We start from the raw sequence: 16,446 nt of genomic DNA on the forward strand, positions 1-16,446 counted from the left end.
CTGTTTGTAAGGAATTTACTGTTGGCTGTAGCAGATGCTAGTTCTGATTCTGTAAGTTTACCAAGAAGACTATGAAAATACTAGATCAAGAATTCAGAATAGGATCAGAGAAGAAATATCTAAATATGCAAAAGTGTCAAGGTAATTTATGACCGAGCACTGAGACTAGGTAATGGTGGAAGCAATAGAGACATGAAACCTATCCATTTCAATACTTCCTCTGGAAATCTTCCATAAAGCTGGAGGAGACTGGAGCTGAGCCTGACAGGATTTGAATGTCCATAAAACCAACATAAATAGCAAACTAAATCCTGTGTATGAGGGTATTCTGTGGAGGCAGGCAGTTACCTAAACGTAAAACTTTGAATTTTAATTGTCATTTGTTAGAATAGAATTCTGCACTTAGAGAGACAAGCCTTAGTTAGAGGGAACACAAGGAAAACAACCTTTGCTAAAATATCTTTTTTCCTTCACATCTGTTGTTGCAATCCTCAACTCATACTGCAGTCATTTAATACAAGTGAGATTGTTCTATTTCTATGCAAAGTAAACATAAATACAGCTGAACTGCTCAAAACACCAGGTCTCAAACAATACCAGTAACTCAGGAGTGTAGAGCAAGCCTGGAAGCTTGATACTGATGGAGTTGTTTAATAAACATTTCTGTGCAATGGCAAGACAGCATTGTTTATTCTCCATTCTTCTTCAAGTTTTGTGCTATTTAGTTTATTTCTGAAAGGGTCAAGTTCTGACAGGAGGCATTAATTGAGAAGCTGAGTTCCCATTAAAAACAAGAAGCATTGTAATATTCATGACAGAGACCAAAAAGTAAATGTCAAAGACAAAGAAAATCTAGAAGTAAATCTAACAAGAAAAAAACTTGTTTTTCCTTAACCTGCCATTGTTTACACATTGTTTACTTATGTGAGGGTTTTTAATCCTTGGAGTAACTAATATTAAAATTTTTACTTGGCAATTTTATTGCAGAAAAACGAATATGAATACAGATCAATCCACTGGTCATTGCAGACAACCTTGTCACAGAAATTTCAGAGTTTTGTTATTTTGCTCTGCTCTTTATGTTACAAATACAGAATTCTTTAACAGTTACCCAAAGGAAGGTTTATAGAATAATTTAAACTGCCAAAAACAACAGCTTGCCACTAAAAACAAACAAAACAAGACTCTACATCAATAACATACTGGCTATTTTTGTCTTGTTGATCATGAGAATGTTAGCAAATAAACCTTGTTTTGTTTCAACAAATAGATTGATAGTCACACATACAGAGTAATCTATGTTCTTAAACACTCCAAAAGAGACATAACCATAATCATATTCATTTTCCAATACCAACACTTTTGATTATAAACAAGTCAGTAAATAGCAGTAAACAAATAATTCCTAATAAGAACCTATTTATTTCTAAGGCCTTACTTGTAATACTGTAACACACGTTCTCAAGCAATGGTCAGACCTATACACAAACTGAAGTGTCACAGAAATTTTCCCTAGTAGAGGCAATTCAACAGGAAATAACAGGGCAGCCTGGGAATAGCCAGGTGAGACAGAGGCTATTTATGCAATTGAAAAACTTTGGGAAAGCCCATGAGCTAAATCAAGAGACATCTCAATGAAAATAATCAGAGGAACCAATGCTGGCTACAGGTACCATTACAGTGTCTACCATTACAATGCATGAATGTTACAATGGAAATATTAGCCAGTTTTAGAATTTTCTCATATTCCAAAAAATGGGACTGAAGATTGCACACATTATCTGTTCCATACTAGGTTTACTAGGTCTTTTTTTTTTTTTTGTCATTGTCTTAGAAGCACTGCAGTTATTTGTAAAAATTAGCATAAGTAGAAACTTCTCTTTTTCTCCCGTTAACAATATCCACAACATTTTTTTTAAAGCATCTTGCTATGTATGTGTGTTCCTTGTCATCAGGAATATACTCATCACCATTTCTATGAAAAACACTACTTTGCTGTTCCCATGCAGTTCACAAATGCTCAATCTCCTTGCACCAGCAGGAGAGCCCCGGCTGTTGAGACAATAGGCAGAGAAACCCAAGCAGAAACTCTCTCATTCCTGGGGTTTCAATGCTTCTGCTCCTCTCACCCAGGTGATATGACAAGGAAAGCAGACTGGCAGGTGGGACAAGAGCCAGGATGAGACTGGGAAAAAGCACAGATAGGAACAAGAAAGCTACAGGTGGAAGACCAAAAGCACTGAGTAAATTTTGGTTTTTTGCTTCTCTTGTCTTTGACTACTACGTTTGTAACCTTGTTGTGCCCCTGCATAATTTCTCTTTTATGAAGTCAAATGTTTTACTAGATTTCTTTTCTTGGTCTATATTTATCTGTGCATTGTTTGACTTAACAGACAAGACAAGTATTTGCATAGTCATGTTTTCATCTGGTACTGTGAACATGTGCAAAACTCCACATATGTGGGAATCTGCAGCATTTTCAGTTTTAAAAAACTATTTCGTGTCATTGCTCAATAGAACTTTTGAACATAAAGTAACAACATATAAACAATGCTAATTCAACTATCCCTAATAGCAGTTTTTCTAGTTGTAACCATCTTCTGTGATATAGCTGTGATGTTATTAGATGTAAAATGGCTTCCTATTTTTTGGGATAATACATGGGCATATGATGAATTAAGAATGAAATTGTACTTCTGCACTGAAATCCCTTTGAAATCTTGGCATCAACAACCCATTGGAAATGCACATGCACCCCAGGTATCTAACATGACTGATGTTAACATTTATGATGTTGAAGCAGCAGATTTTTAATATGAGCTATAACTAGACTCAGCCTACAATAGAAACCAGTTCTTTCTTCTGCTCATAGGAACAGCTTTGAAGCTATCTGTGTTTGCCACAGCTCCTTATTTCTCCCAAGCCCAGTGAACTCTACAGAGCCACTCTTCACTACATCTCATTCACTGTACCATCTTTTGGCACATAATGTACCTTGATCCTCTCCATGCATTTGGAAAGAGCGCTCAGTCCATCAAAAACAGTGAGTCAATGTAATTATATAAATGTCTGACTATGTAACACTTGATACTTAATCCACTCACCCCTCCCACCACCCCCCCACCCCCACCCCAACAAATAAAGAAAAAAGAAACCAAAAAGACCAAACACACAGACATACTTTGTTCTTGACCAGGATTAGTTATTGTTCACATAATTCATACTTCCCTTTGGCTTTGTATTAGTCTAAATAAAAGGACAGTGACATGGCTGTGGAAATCCAGCAATGTCTTGCTGTTACACAGATAATAATCCAGCAAATGCTCTGTATACTCAAATTGTCTCACTGACATCTCTATTTACACTAGCAGCAGTAGCTCCTGCTTCCTCAGAGCAACATCATCACTGCAGGCACCAGACCAGTTTTACACATCTGGGAATTGCTGCTCAGGACCTGCCTGTTGCATGTCACCTACTGCTTCTAAAAAGCAACCCTTTTTCATTAACCCTTGGCACCCCCATTTTCTAAAGTACAAGATCAGGGCTCTTTTGCAAGCATTTCTGCAGCTTGTATAGCCACTATAACCTAATAAATGACTGTTCAAATGCATAGACAGTAGCCTGGAAAGACAGTGAAGTACAATTGAGAGAGAAACCTGTAGTTATTTAATCACTTGGTTCCCAGCTCTGCACAAACACATTCATTCCAAACAGTGGTTGTTCTGACTTCACTGAAGTTGGTTTTGACACAGGCAATTACCACAAAAATTTGCCTGCTCTACCTCAACAGCAAAGGTCTAATCAACAGAGCCATTAGAATGCTTGTAGCCATCTTATGCTAAAATTTGTCCTGTGAATACAATAGCTGCTGCCTGCTTTGTGTTGCAGCTGTGTCACAATTAGCAACATCAGCTACACATCTGTCAAGTATTAGGTATTTTTTACATAGACCCTCTGCAGGATGATCACTGGGTAAAATCCTTTGGGGGATACTTGTTCAGATTAATCATAGCATAAAGCAAGATATGTGAGTGTAACTGAACAGTGAAGTCACTGTGCTCATTTCTCATGCCCCTCACCCAGAGATGTGAACAGGCAGCTTTTTTGCACAGAGCAACACCACACCCCTGCACAGACAGGCTCTGCAGCTTGGTCCTCTCAGTCCTGTGGACTGAGAGCAGGCAGCTGACCATTCTAGGTCATCTCTGCTGAATGAAATGTTAATGCATTTACAAAGCTGATTAGTTGAACTGACCCATCTTTTTGTCAGCTCTTCACTTCGGCTTCAGAAATCCCATAATAGGATTTACTCTTCTGCTGCAGCTTGCAGGAGCCCTGTAAATTCAGCCCAGAGGCCTTTTACTAAAGGAAAATGAGGTGGTGTATCATTTCACTGCAGTACACTTCAAATACATATGCAAAAGCATGAAGACTAGCCAGGTTCAGCATTGATTTACATGAGGTCATATCAACAAGATTATTGTTCCTCTAAAATGCACACATGTTGTAGCAAATTCAAATTGCATTGCAGGAACATGAAAGAGGGAGAGCATGGAAACTGCCTCACCAGCTTCCTGACCCACTGAACAAAAAAGACTGCAGCCAAGAAGTTGGACAAAGTAAGCAGGAGACCTGCATTTGGCAACTCATCTCTGCTCCCTGCCAGAGCACTGAGCAAAGTGCCTCTGGTAGCACATTTCAGTGCACAACTTCCATTCAGCTACACAGAAATTTGTTAAACTCTGCACAAGGCTGAAATTTCCATTTTCTGTTTCAACCATTCTCAAGGTTTTTCCTAAGATGAAACATGTATAATAGTTATTAAATTGAAACTATCTAGAAGAGGAACTCCAAATTTAGAATACTGTGTTTGTGCATATGTTCTGTGCTGTTCCAAATCTTAACAAATACTGCAACTTTGAAAAAAAATTAACCCTGGGACATGTCAGACAAGGTACAAATGTGAGGGAGCAGTGGGAAATCTTGTGGAAAGTCTGGTCTTCTCTCAAAAAATAGGCCAGACAGAACTCAAAGAGGAAACAAGGTTGTCTAAAAGATAGAAGAATGCTTGTCATTAACGTTCAAGATTTGAAATCTAGAAAAGCAAACAGGCAAATGAAAGAGATCTTCAAAACTGTGAATGTCTTAGAGATTGTAAGATTAGATGCCCATTCACAGTCTCTTTCCATGCAAGTGAAGAAGCAAGTGGCCTCAAATGAGGCCACCAAAAACCAAACTCAAAACAAATAAAAAGGGGTTATTTTTGCATAAAAAAAACCTAGAAAAACTGTGGATTCCCTTGCATATAACAGTCTAGTGTTTTGGTTTTTTTTTAATTAAAGAGACACTAGAAAAAATTGTGGAAGAGATATATGCTGGCAGTTAATCTTTATGTAATATTATTTGAACGTTTCTGTATTAAAAATTCTTGGGGCTATGGAAAATATTAGAGGATGGTGGACATATATATATATATATATATATATATGTTTGTCCTGTTCTCATTCTCAATCCTGAATATTTGCTTTTGATTTTTGTTGGAGGCAGGGCCTTGGGATATAGAGTTTTCATTAAAAAAATTAAAACTTAAAACCAGCTATTTCCATGCTGTTATCTCTCAAGTAACTGTAAGGCACAAAGAGCAAGTAATATGTCTGTTTGTGAAGTCCCAGAGATTTTAAAAATACTAAAGTAGCCTCCTAGAGCACATCTAATGGGGCTCCTTTTTGTATCATACTTTATTCTTCCCAAAGGCCAGCCTGTACTGACTTTTCTCCTTGAATACCCACCCTAGTCCCAAGCACAAGGAAGAAGGGGGAAGCACAGCAGGGAGTTTATCTCAGCTGACACCCAGACGGGTCACATTAGTCACTGCCAACTTGCAACTGTTATATAAAGGAGGCAACTTGCCCAACAAAATACGGAAAAAGAGGCTTCAGTGGGCTCTCCCAGACAGTGATTCAGAGTTCTACACCTACTCAAAAATACTCTGAAGGTGTTTCCATCTCTCCTAGGCAGACTAGAAGACAAGGCAGCAAACACAGACATCCAAGGAAAATGGCTAAATTTAGGCAGATAAATACTTCTTCGTGTACAGATTGGGAATAAAGGCAGAGCCTAAAAGAGATAACTATCAAATAAATTGCCAGTGATTGCTTCTGAACTGCCCAGGAATGATGGTATTTTATCTTGTCATCACATCTAATAAACAGAAAACGCAATTGAGTCACTCAGTAGGCAATTGGATTTGATTTTTCATTTCCCTTTGATGCTTATAATTCCGTTTTATGTTAGCAGCAGAGAGGGCTGGGCTGTGACAGTGATAACAGATAATCTAGCAGTGCATATTTTTTCCTAGAACACCATGAAAGTAGCAAGTCGTGATAACCTCTAGCAGCAACAAGGACTAAAGATGAGACCTTCACATAGAAGCTTTTGCAGCATTACTGACATCTTTACACTGCTGCTCTGGAGAAATCAGTTGGCATTTTTCAGCATAATAGAGCAACCTTCCTTCGGCAAAATGCTGGTGTTAGCTGAACTACTCTGGAAAGCCTGGAGGGGCTCATTTACACAGGGGTTAATGGTCTAAATTCTGCAACTCTATTCCCAAAATCCAAGCCTCCATGCAGACATTCTCCAAGTTTTTGTATCATTCAGCAGACTTTGTCTTGCGTTCTTCTGATCAAATATAAATTGCATGGCTTAGCTTTTTTTCACAGCTGTACAAACTACTTCAACTAATGGTTACCTAACTTTCACAAGCATAACAGCATCTGTATCAAAACCCAGCAAATCCTCCAGACAATTCCACTCAATTCCTCTTCTAAAATCCTTGAATTGATGTAGGTTCATAATTATCCAAGTATATTCTTAATTGTTTTCAGATCAGTCCTCTTATTATGACTTTTTTTCAGTCTCTCTCAATTAGGCTCAGTTGAAGTGCTTCCAGCTGAAACATCCCAAGATAAATATTCTTGTGACTACCACGACAACTGACAGTTCAAAGCACAGCATAAATGTAGCAGAATTTATCTGTTTGGGAACCCAAAAGTGAGACAGTATCTTGAACCTGATAGATAAATGAAGTTGAGCCTATTTGTCTCCTGCTGTTTTAATTTGGTGAGTGCTCTGTGCTTGTGCCCTGTAGTACAGGGGCACCTGACTCTGCAATAATGCTGAGGCACAGGAATAGATTACCTACAGTGCTTATGGAAATGTCTAGCAGAGGGACTTTTTAAGAACATGTTGGACTAACTGGTTCTGACAGTTGCTTAAGTATAGTTGACATTACTTTCAGAAAAGGGGATTATCTTTCACGGGTTTTCCCAGACCTATTTTGTAGAGTTTCATGGCATACCAGCATTAAAACCACATTATAAATTTATAAAAAAGCAGTAGTTTGCATATCTTGGAAAGTGGAATGACTGGGTGGCCTTCTGAAGTTCCTTCCAGCCTAACTCATCCCAATTCACTGGGTAGCTGTGTAGATTGCCATGGATCTGCTGTTCTCCTCCGTGCCCCACTGTGATTTTAGAGTTCAAAACATCAAATATAGAAATGTATACACGAGGTTGGTGACATACATGCCCTACATATAACCATGGTTCTTCACTGCACATTTCTTACCCTTAATCTTGGTGTGTGCACACATATGTGATCTGTTGGCACTCCCCTTCTATTTCTCTCAGCTGTTCTCTTTTCCTCTGGAAAGCACCACATTCTGAAGATTTTGGTGGACACTTCTGCATGTTTAGAATTTGTCGAAAGTGTTTTACCATTCTGAAATATCTTCACATCTGACTGAACTGTAATTACAGATGAATCTACACAACAATGAAATAAAAACTTGTTCAAATTTTAATTTGCAATAGAAGTAACAACTTAGCTGCTACAACAATAAACTTTTATGTAACTAACTTTGTGAGGCTGCGAACACTTTTCACTATATACAATGGATTAGAAGTATGTAATACATTGAGTCAGCCCTAAGATCTCAACATAGAAATAAAGAAGTCCCAAGACATTATCACCTTGGAAAAAAACTCAAAGTTCTTGAGTTCAATCTTCAGTATAACTATCGTCATTACCAGCTAGTATAAATGAGCTTTTGATCCATGGTGCAATTTACATGTATTTATAGTGTGTTATAAACCCACACAATAATTTTATTTCTCTAGAATTTGCTTCTTAGCAAGTGTTTTCTGACAAGAAAACATCTTCATGGCTCCATAAAAACAGGAATATTTGAAGATTCTGGTGACAGATAAAAACGAGCTATGTCCAAAACACCATTAAACTGTAAAGCTGATCTATTTTTTTCCCCCGTTAAACTTAAGGACTACATAGCTGATATTCCAAAGCCATTTTTGTTCCTCATTATTATAATTTCTGGTTTCTTACTCCTTAGTTTAAGAACAATTTGTAGATGCTGAGAACTGAGTTGAGGTATGAAAGCCATGCTAAACCCCATGCTTCACACAAAACAGAACTCTGTCAAGTTTAAGAGGTTCACATGACCTGACCTTGTTCATACAAGCCAAGGAGGAGTGGAGGATTCCCCTCTAAATCCCATGGCATCAGCAGTCTTTGTATTCCAATAACAAATCAACTAAATCCACACAGTATAAAATTGAACCTTAGTCTTATGTTTATTTCTTGATGTTTTCCTGTAAATCAACCAGAAATTAAGAATGAGCTTGCCTTTAGATTTCTTAAATAAAAATAGAAATAAGCCAAACCAAAATAAATTAAAAACAAACAAACAAAAAAATTCTTACCTCCCCTAAATAAGATTATTAAAAACCTGTATATATATCAGACAATTCCTGATGCAACATTGAGTAAAGCCATTGGCTTAGATCTAGAATATAAGGAGGACCTTTATTTTCTCCTAGATGTCCTTTAGATGGGGGGGGAAAAACCCAAACCCAAGCAAATATGCTGTGAGCAATATCTCACCCTTTAACATCATATCAAAGGTGAAGATCAAGCCCTTGTCTGCATAAATATTTAGTGAGAGCCCCTCAACACAAGGGTTTTGAAACTTAAAAGGGTTTAGGCAACACACAAGACATTTTGATGTTCCAGTGGGAAACAAGATCAATAAACTGCAACCAAGCTGAAATATTGGTTCCAAGAAGGATGGTAAAGTCCTTGCATAAATATTAGATTTGAAGATAACTATACAAGATATGAGATAGTATATATACTAGTTTACATGCAAATATTTATATTTTATCCACATACTGATGTGTGACATTCAGTTTAAGTACTACATATTAATGTGCAATCTTAATGATGTTTGAAGGAAGGGGAATGACACCCATTACCCCATTCGTCCACTCCCTCCTCACCCAGCACATGTTTAAATTCAGCCTATGGAGTATGAATAGCACAGCTGTCCCAAACACCTCATAAAGCAGTTCCATATACTCAAGCAGGTAGTATTTACTTATAAGACTCAAACTGTGCTAGGGAAATGCAAGAGAGTTCTGCCATCATTGCTGTAGAGAGCAAGACTAGATATTAAAGTAGATTTAACAACAAAAAAAAAAGAATCCTAATAAGTGCAGGGCCTGGTAGCATTATGCAGTGTTCAGATTTACATAAGAGTAGGGGAATGGTTGCAGGGATTTTGGCTTGGAAGACTGTCAGTGAAGAAATTTGAGCTTGTACCATGGAGCAGTGAGTGATTGCACACTCCTGAGTCTACTCCAAATATTTTATTTTATGCACACATAAAGCTCAACCAAAGTTACACCCATTCAGTATGGCATTAAGTAAGAAAGTGAGGCATCCAGAGAGGCAAGTCATGATACAATTACTACCAGCTTTGCCTCTTGCTAAGGTTTAAGAAACTGTAATTGAGAGCTGTGAGAATCCCCCATCAAAGTAGGTCTAATTTTGTCAGGTTTTACTTAAATTACTGAACTACAAACTCAGTTTGACAAAGCTGTTTTAGTATGGCTCTACTGTTATTCCATTTTAACTTTTATTACCAAAACCAAAATTGAAATGCAAGGCTTATATTCAGGAAATTATTTAAATATACTTCTGTTGTTAGAATGGACTGCCCTTAATGAGGTCTGTACATGCAGTATAATATCTTGATGAAGGCTGATTAAATAGATGCTTAAAAATTAAAAAGGAAACAAAAGAGCCTTTAATCAGAAACTTGAAGCCCAAATACCAGTTTGAGCCTACTCTCACTTGAGCTCCACTGCTGCTTACTAGAGGTCTGAGCTGCTTGGTAGGTGCTCTGATTGTCTGAACTGCATCCAGGAATATGCTGAACTGTTGACATGGCAGATGTCAGAGTTGCATGAGTGGAATCTTTGGTGTGTTTGGCAGTAAATTTAAAGCTTAAAATTGGGTATTACTTTCAAGAATCTGAAAGCAGGTGGTACACTGCAACTTGAACAGGGACAGAAGAAGCTGCCACTGACTTCAGTGAGAACACACTGAAGAGGACATGCAGCCTGAGAGATCAGGGATCAGTAGAGATTCCCAGCCTAAATTCAGACCACTACTCACACTGCATTTCTTACAATCCTGTCCAGGCTTCCTGCATTTCCCTCTCCCGCCAATGAATTGAAATTTGGGTTCCTGCAAAGGCACAGTGAAATAGGCCACTCATTTGTGAAGTACAAACATTTTGGCAAGCCAAAAAAGTGCAAAAGTCAATTAGAAAGTCAGTCCTGCTGTATAGGGCAGCTCTTTCCAGGAGTTGTGAATGGCACTGAGGATCAGAAGAAAGGAATAGGCCCTGTATCAGTGCACTGTCCCTGCTCTGCCATCCCCAGCAACAGAGACCTCAGGTGTTAGAGAAAAATGTTCTGCAATATTACCACAATTTAAATCTCAAAAATGATACACAATAATTAATGTCAAGAGCTATTCAAGGAATTTGTACTTTGGCCAGATTTTCCCAGCAGATGACATGGTAACTAAGCACAAAAAGCCCCAAATCAGTATTAGCACATCTATGCACAAGCACACAAACCCAGACTGAGGCTGTTATGAGGATGGGTTTAAAGTGCAATGAGAAGTCAATGAGAAAGGAGACTGTTTTTCTCAGTTCTCTTTCCTAAGCACATCTCAAGAGCACTCAGGGAAGATGTAAACTGCATTTGTTACATTGGTAATATATGTCTCCTTAAAACAAAACAAAAAAACAAAACCAAAATTCCCAAACTCCTCTTTCCTGGGGAAATGCAGAGTGAAAAAGAATTTGCTGGCGTGAGTGTAGCAGAACACATAAGGAATAAATTCAAAATTTGGAAAAAGTTATATTTCTCTGCTGTTGTAGAGATTCAGAGCACGTACACATACACAGAGAACTCATGGTGCTGGAGATTCAATCAGAAGAGAGAACAGGTACAATTTAGGAAGAAAAAAATGTTAATCCTGTGGAGAACCAAAATTAGGTCTGCTGTGCCTATGAAAAGGCTTGCACAGAATATAACATTTTCCAGATTCCAAACTAGTTGGCAATTCCAATCCTGAAGGTTATAATTAAAGACCAGCTTCACTCTGCAAAAGCAGTGGAGCTGGCACAATATTTTTCTTGGTTTTAGGTGATCAGGGGAGGAAATATGACAGAATGGCAAAGAAAAATCTATGAAAAAAAATGAAGCAGTTCTTAAGTTTACTGAATTATCAATTACTGACTGACAGTGGGACTCCTAAAAATCTCACTAGTGCAGCATGACATTCAGAATGGATAGTGTGGATAAGGCTGACTGGTTATGAAAAATACTGCCAGTTAAAAATGTAATGCAGGAAATGCAGGAAGTGTCATTAGGCATGTCAGTAAAACCCAAAAGTGCAAGTAATAAATGCAAGTAAATAAGTGCAAAATGTGAGTGTGGGAGAATTCTGTGGGTCTGCATAGGATCTTCACACAACTTTTCTGAGACATTAAAAATTAACTAACTGGACTTTGCAGTGGTTTTTAAATTTTAAAGTTTTTAAATCACTTTCAAATGAATTGGCCAGTAACTTGTTACAAACTTCATTAAGTAGCAACACTGCAACATTCTACATTCCAACCGAAGATTAGCAAAACCTCTGCCTTATATTAAGAGACTTAAAATGAGATGTCCATGACAGGTATTTTTAACAAATTCATCCTACTATCATTTCTGGTCTCGACTTCTGTTAATCCTGCAACATTTTTTTTCATTTCAGGAACAAATACCTAGTAATTAATGTTTTGGGTTTGTTTTTTTTTTTTTTTTTTTTTTTACAATCTAAACTCTAATCCTTCCTGTTCCAAAATAAAATAAATAACTAGCCATCACTTATTTACTTGTAATTAAATATGGCTCAACTTTGGAAAATTGAAAGGTTAGTAACACCATGAAATCTAGCCCATGCAAGAAATCCCTATCAGCACAATAAAATCTTTCAATTTTGTCATGCTCTTTGTCATAATATGTACTTTCATTGTGAGAATAGCAACATGCAATGAGAAAATTCTTAATAATGATTTTCACATTATCTGGAGGTCCTTAAAAAGAGGTAGACTCCATTTGTCTAGATTGAAAGGTTATCCTTGTACACATCTTTATTGTCACTGAATTACTGTGGCGTGATTAAAGTTTAATGACATGGCTACTCTGCTGATGAGTCTCTAGAGACTCCCACGAGCTGACAGATCTATTTGTTTCAAAGAGAGCAGAAGTGCTAAAAGTACATAAAAGCAGTAGCTGTCCAGTTTCAGATTAGCACTGTCCTCTCTAATGTCACACAGCACAGCAAGTACAGCCTGAGCCTGTGATGTTACTCACATATTGCTCAGGAGGCTGCCCCACAGAGCTTAAAAAAAATTGCCCAAACAAACAATTACTTAAGAATTAGCAATCTCTATCCAGAATTTCTGAAGAGGGCTCCCAAGAGCTTTATTTTTCAGAGTTCCATTTCTTCAGCCTTTCTCACACAAGTTATTCCTATTGCACTATAGAAATCTCCAAAGTGAAGTAAAACACCACAACATTTAGAAAGGTTTTCTCCAGTTGTGTGCCTTATCTTATCTGACCATACTAAAGCAAACTAATCTCTCCAAAACCACAACAGATCCCCTTCTGCAGCAACAGAAGGATCTGCCAATGCAGACTCACCAAGTTCTAACATTAGCATCAGGGAGGATATTAGCATTAACAATGGTATTAGCATTACTGTAGTCTTAAAACACTAGAAGAGAAACTGGATTCTTGAACATAAGTGCAAATTAGTAATTTTAATAAATAGTTTATGAATATGAGTTAAACTTCAGAAATTAATTTTCCATTGGAGGTCATTGATGTTAAACATAATGTTATTTTTTCAATATTTATTCATTTTATACTAACAATAAAAATTCATTCTGGATAACAACCAAAAAAGGATTAGGTCTTGAAGACAAAGTTTCATGTGTATTTTCTCACTTCTGTGCACAGAGTCCAGGCACACTCTACATCTAACACTGCCATGCATCAAACACATTCTGCATGGAGTAATCAAGTGCACAGTGCATTTTCAGTTCCCTAAATGTTTCCACACGCTGTGGTTTCCCAGCATGGGCACTGCAGGGAGACCTGGGGGTTCCAGCAGTCAGGAGCCGCGGGGAGGCTCAGCACAGCAGTCCTTGTTGGACTGACAAGTCCAATATACAGAGATATTGGACAAATGGTGAATCCATGCAGACAGAATTAACAGCCTGGGGAGAGTGAGAGGCAAATATCAATGCACACACATCTAGAAGTGAGTTCTGACAATGCTCCAGGGGAACCAACCACCCGTTAGACTGGTTTCACTTTCACCTAATCTCTTAGGCACCTTTCATGCTTTTCTGACAAAGGACTCAGAGGAAATTGTGCACAGCTTCCTCCAAGTGAACAGGTGGCTGTTAACTCAGCTACACACCTAGTGAGTAAAGCTGATAACGAGTGTGATCTTTGCATATATGATAGCCTGCTAATTAGAACAGTAATACAGAAAATTAAAGACCAGGGTCTAATATTCTTCACTAGGCTCAGAGCCATAAAAGCAATCTGTCAAGCTGATGCTTGTGTCACCCCAGACAGCCTCAGATGGCAAACTCCATGTTCTAATCCTGAAGTTACTCTATTGTGTGAACAATTTTGAGAATCAATGAGGTACAAAAATACCAGAAAGGGAACAAAATTAACCTGAGAAAGTACAGCCTCCACTGCACTCCATACTCCCAAGCTAATTATGCATTTTATTCAAAGGATGTTTCTATTTATATATTGTATCTTTGAGCCTACAGTTATAAGTCCACAAGGCCAAGCAACGAATTTTCAATTAAATTTTGTTCATCAAGATTTAAATTGAGTACTACACAAAATATGCACACAAACATACTCCAAATGCAAAACAACCTGTAAATATTGGAGCTTTGTAGAGCAGTTTTCTGTGTGAAACCATATAACTTGCAGATAAAATTTTACTGCACCACAAAATACGAACTTTGGTTTACAATAGAAAAAGCTACATTTATGTCCATCTCCTGATTTTCACATCAGAATATTGTCATCAAAATAGTGTAAGAAATATATTTGTACAATTTAATGGTTTAGTAGAAGAGATCCTCTTGCCAGAATTAAAATTTAATAGCATTACTCACCTGGACCAATTTTTAACATAACACCTACACAGTGAGGGCCCAATCCTTCCTTCACATGAGTTTACTGTACATTGTTCGAACCAAACTCTTCATTTATAGCAGCATGAGAAGATAATTTCATGGGAGAGCTCACTGAAGTGTGATCTGCTATTCTGGTAATATAGTTGGGTTTTGTATGCTTTGGATTTGTTCATGTTTTTGTTCAAACAAACAAAATTAATTTCCATTTTTTTTCGTGTTTTATACAGAAACTGGTACTGGCAAGAACCTAAAGAAGTCAGCAAGTCCATGTTGTAGCATCAGTGTAACTAACACACTCATTCAGTACAGCTCAACTCAATCCCAGCCACTCCCAAAAGCATTCTGTGATCCCACAGCCATTTTCAGTGACTGAAAATGTGATTTACTGTCCATAAATCTCCAGTTGTCCAAACCAAATTTCTTAAGACTCTGAGAACCCCTAAGTACTGTGGTCTGCCAGGACAGCAGACCTTCATAATGCTTTAAATGTAACCACAAATAAAAAAATATGAAAACATAAAATTAGTCCTAGAAAATCCTTAGCCATCACCAAACTAGGACTCATTAAATATTTGCTGCATGTTTGCCCATTCTAGGTATGCTTAACTGTGCCAGAAAGAATTGAAATTTTGTCCTCCACAAATTCCCAACACACACCATGAACAAAATGTCTCTCAAACTATTCCAACTTGTCTTCCAAAAGCCCTCCAAAAAGCTGGGGGTGGATCATAAGTTTCAAATTTTTTCATATAAAGGAAAATGTTTTTATTTTACCCATTCCTCTTCTAATGATGAGCAATTCATCCAATTCAAATGAAGTTGCATTGCACATCCACATGAAATACTTATTTCTCAAATATACCATTCCCTAGATGAATCTTCAATTACCTTTTTAAATGAGGCATCTCTCTGACTGTAGCTAATTGTGCTTTTAGGAATTAGAACTCAGACACATAGCAGAAGCACATGTAGTTTGCTTTATTTTTATTACTGTTTCTATATCAAACTGTAAATAACTTAAACACTGAAGTGCAAATTCACTGACAGAAGTCAAAAAGCATATAGTGAAAACCAGAAATTTGTGGAATGAAACGCTTGCCTTCACATACAATGATAGGATCTTAACTTTTAAATTTTTTTCTTATAAATCAGAAAATTTTTTCAGGATGCCATCAAGCTCTAAACACTCTTGTCTTCTCCCTAAATCTAGACTACCCCTTCTGTTCAGAACTATAAATGAAACTGCCTTTTCCTGCTTGAAACCTACCCAAAGTGTGCCTTATTGCTAGTTATCTATCTGCCTTATCCCTGTGTTTCCCTACAAACAAAATTTCATTCAAAAGGGTTTCAGTCCTTACAAATTTAGGCTCTGATGCAATCCTGGGTCTCATGGATATCGCACAAATTTATCCTGTGACAAGCTTACTAAGAAAATATGGAGGATTACAGGTGCAAGGGTCATGTTATTTAAATTTCCTTAGAACACAGAGTAGGTCTGAACTACGATGAAAGGGCTTGCAGAGGGGCTTTCATGTCTGTGTACCTGTTACAGTGGAAATACACATTTCAGTTTAACAACTGGTGTTTATGATTCTAGAAATACCATTAGCTACTACGGTGATGAAAATTGATTTCACGGTAATTTTGAAACTTTTAACTCCATAGGATTTTGTATGTGACTGTAGGCATCTGTTTACAGTCTCCCCTCCTGCAGCTATTTAAACAACTGTACATGGTAATTTAGCAGCCTAAAGTATGAAAAACATGAAAGGTCAGGTTTTCACACCTATTTA

General features: G+C 37.4%; 1 long non-coding RNA gene across 1 annotated transcript in view; it reads right to left on the reverse strand.

The window, feature by feature from the left end:
* LOC135278953 (uncharacterized) overlaps positions 1-16,446 on the reverse strand; it is a 188,174-nt gene that overhangs the window by 146,597 nt on the left and 25,131 nt on the right. Inside the window, exons 7-8 of the long non-coding RNA XR_010346330.1 lie at positions 8,526-8,669; positions 7,630-7,826 (exon numbers count right to left, since the gene is read on the reverse strand). This is a non-coding gene — a long non-coding RNA (uncharacterized LOC135278953). The remainder of the gene's footprint in view (positions 1-7,629; positions 7,827-8,525; positions 8,670-16,446) is intronic.

Source organism: Passer domesticus, chromosome 11, assembly GCF_036417665.1.
Source record: "Passer domesticus isolate bPasDom1 chromosome 11, bPasDom1.hap1, whole genome shotgun sequence".
NCBI classification, from domain to species: domain Eukaryota; kingdom Metazoa; phylum Chordata; class Aves; order Passeriformes; family Passeridae; genus Passer; species Passer domesticus.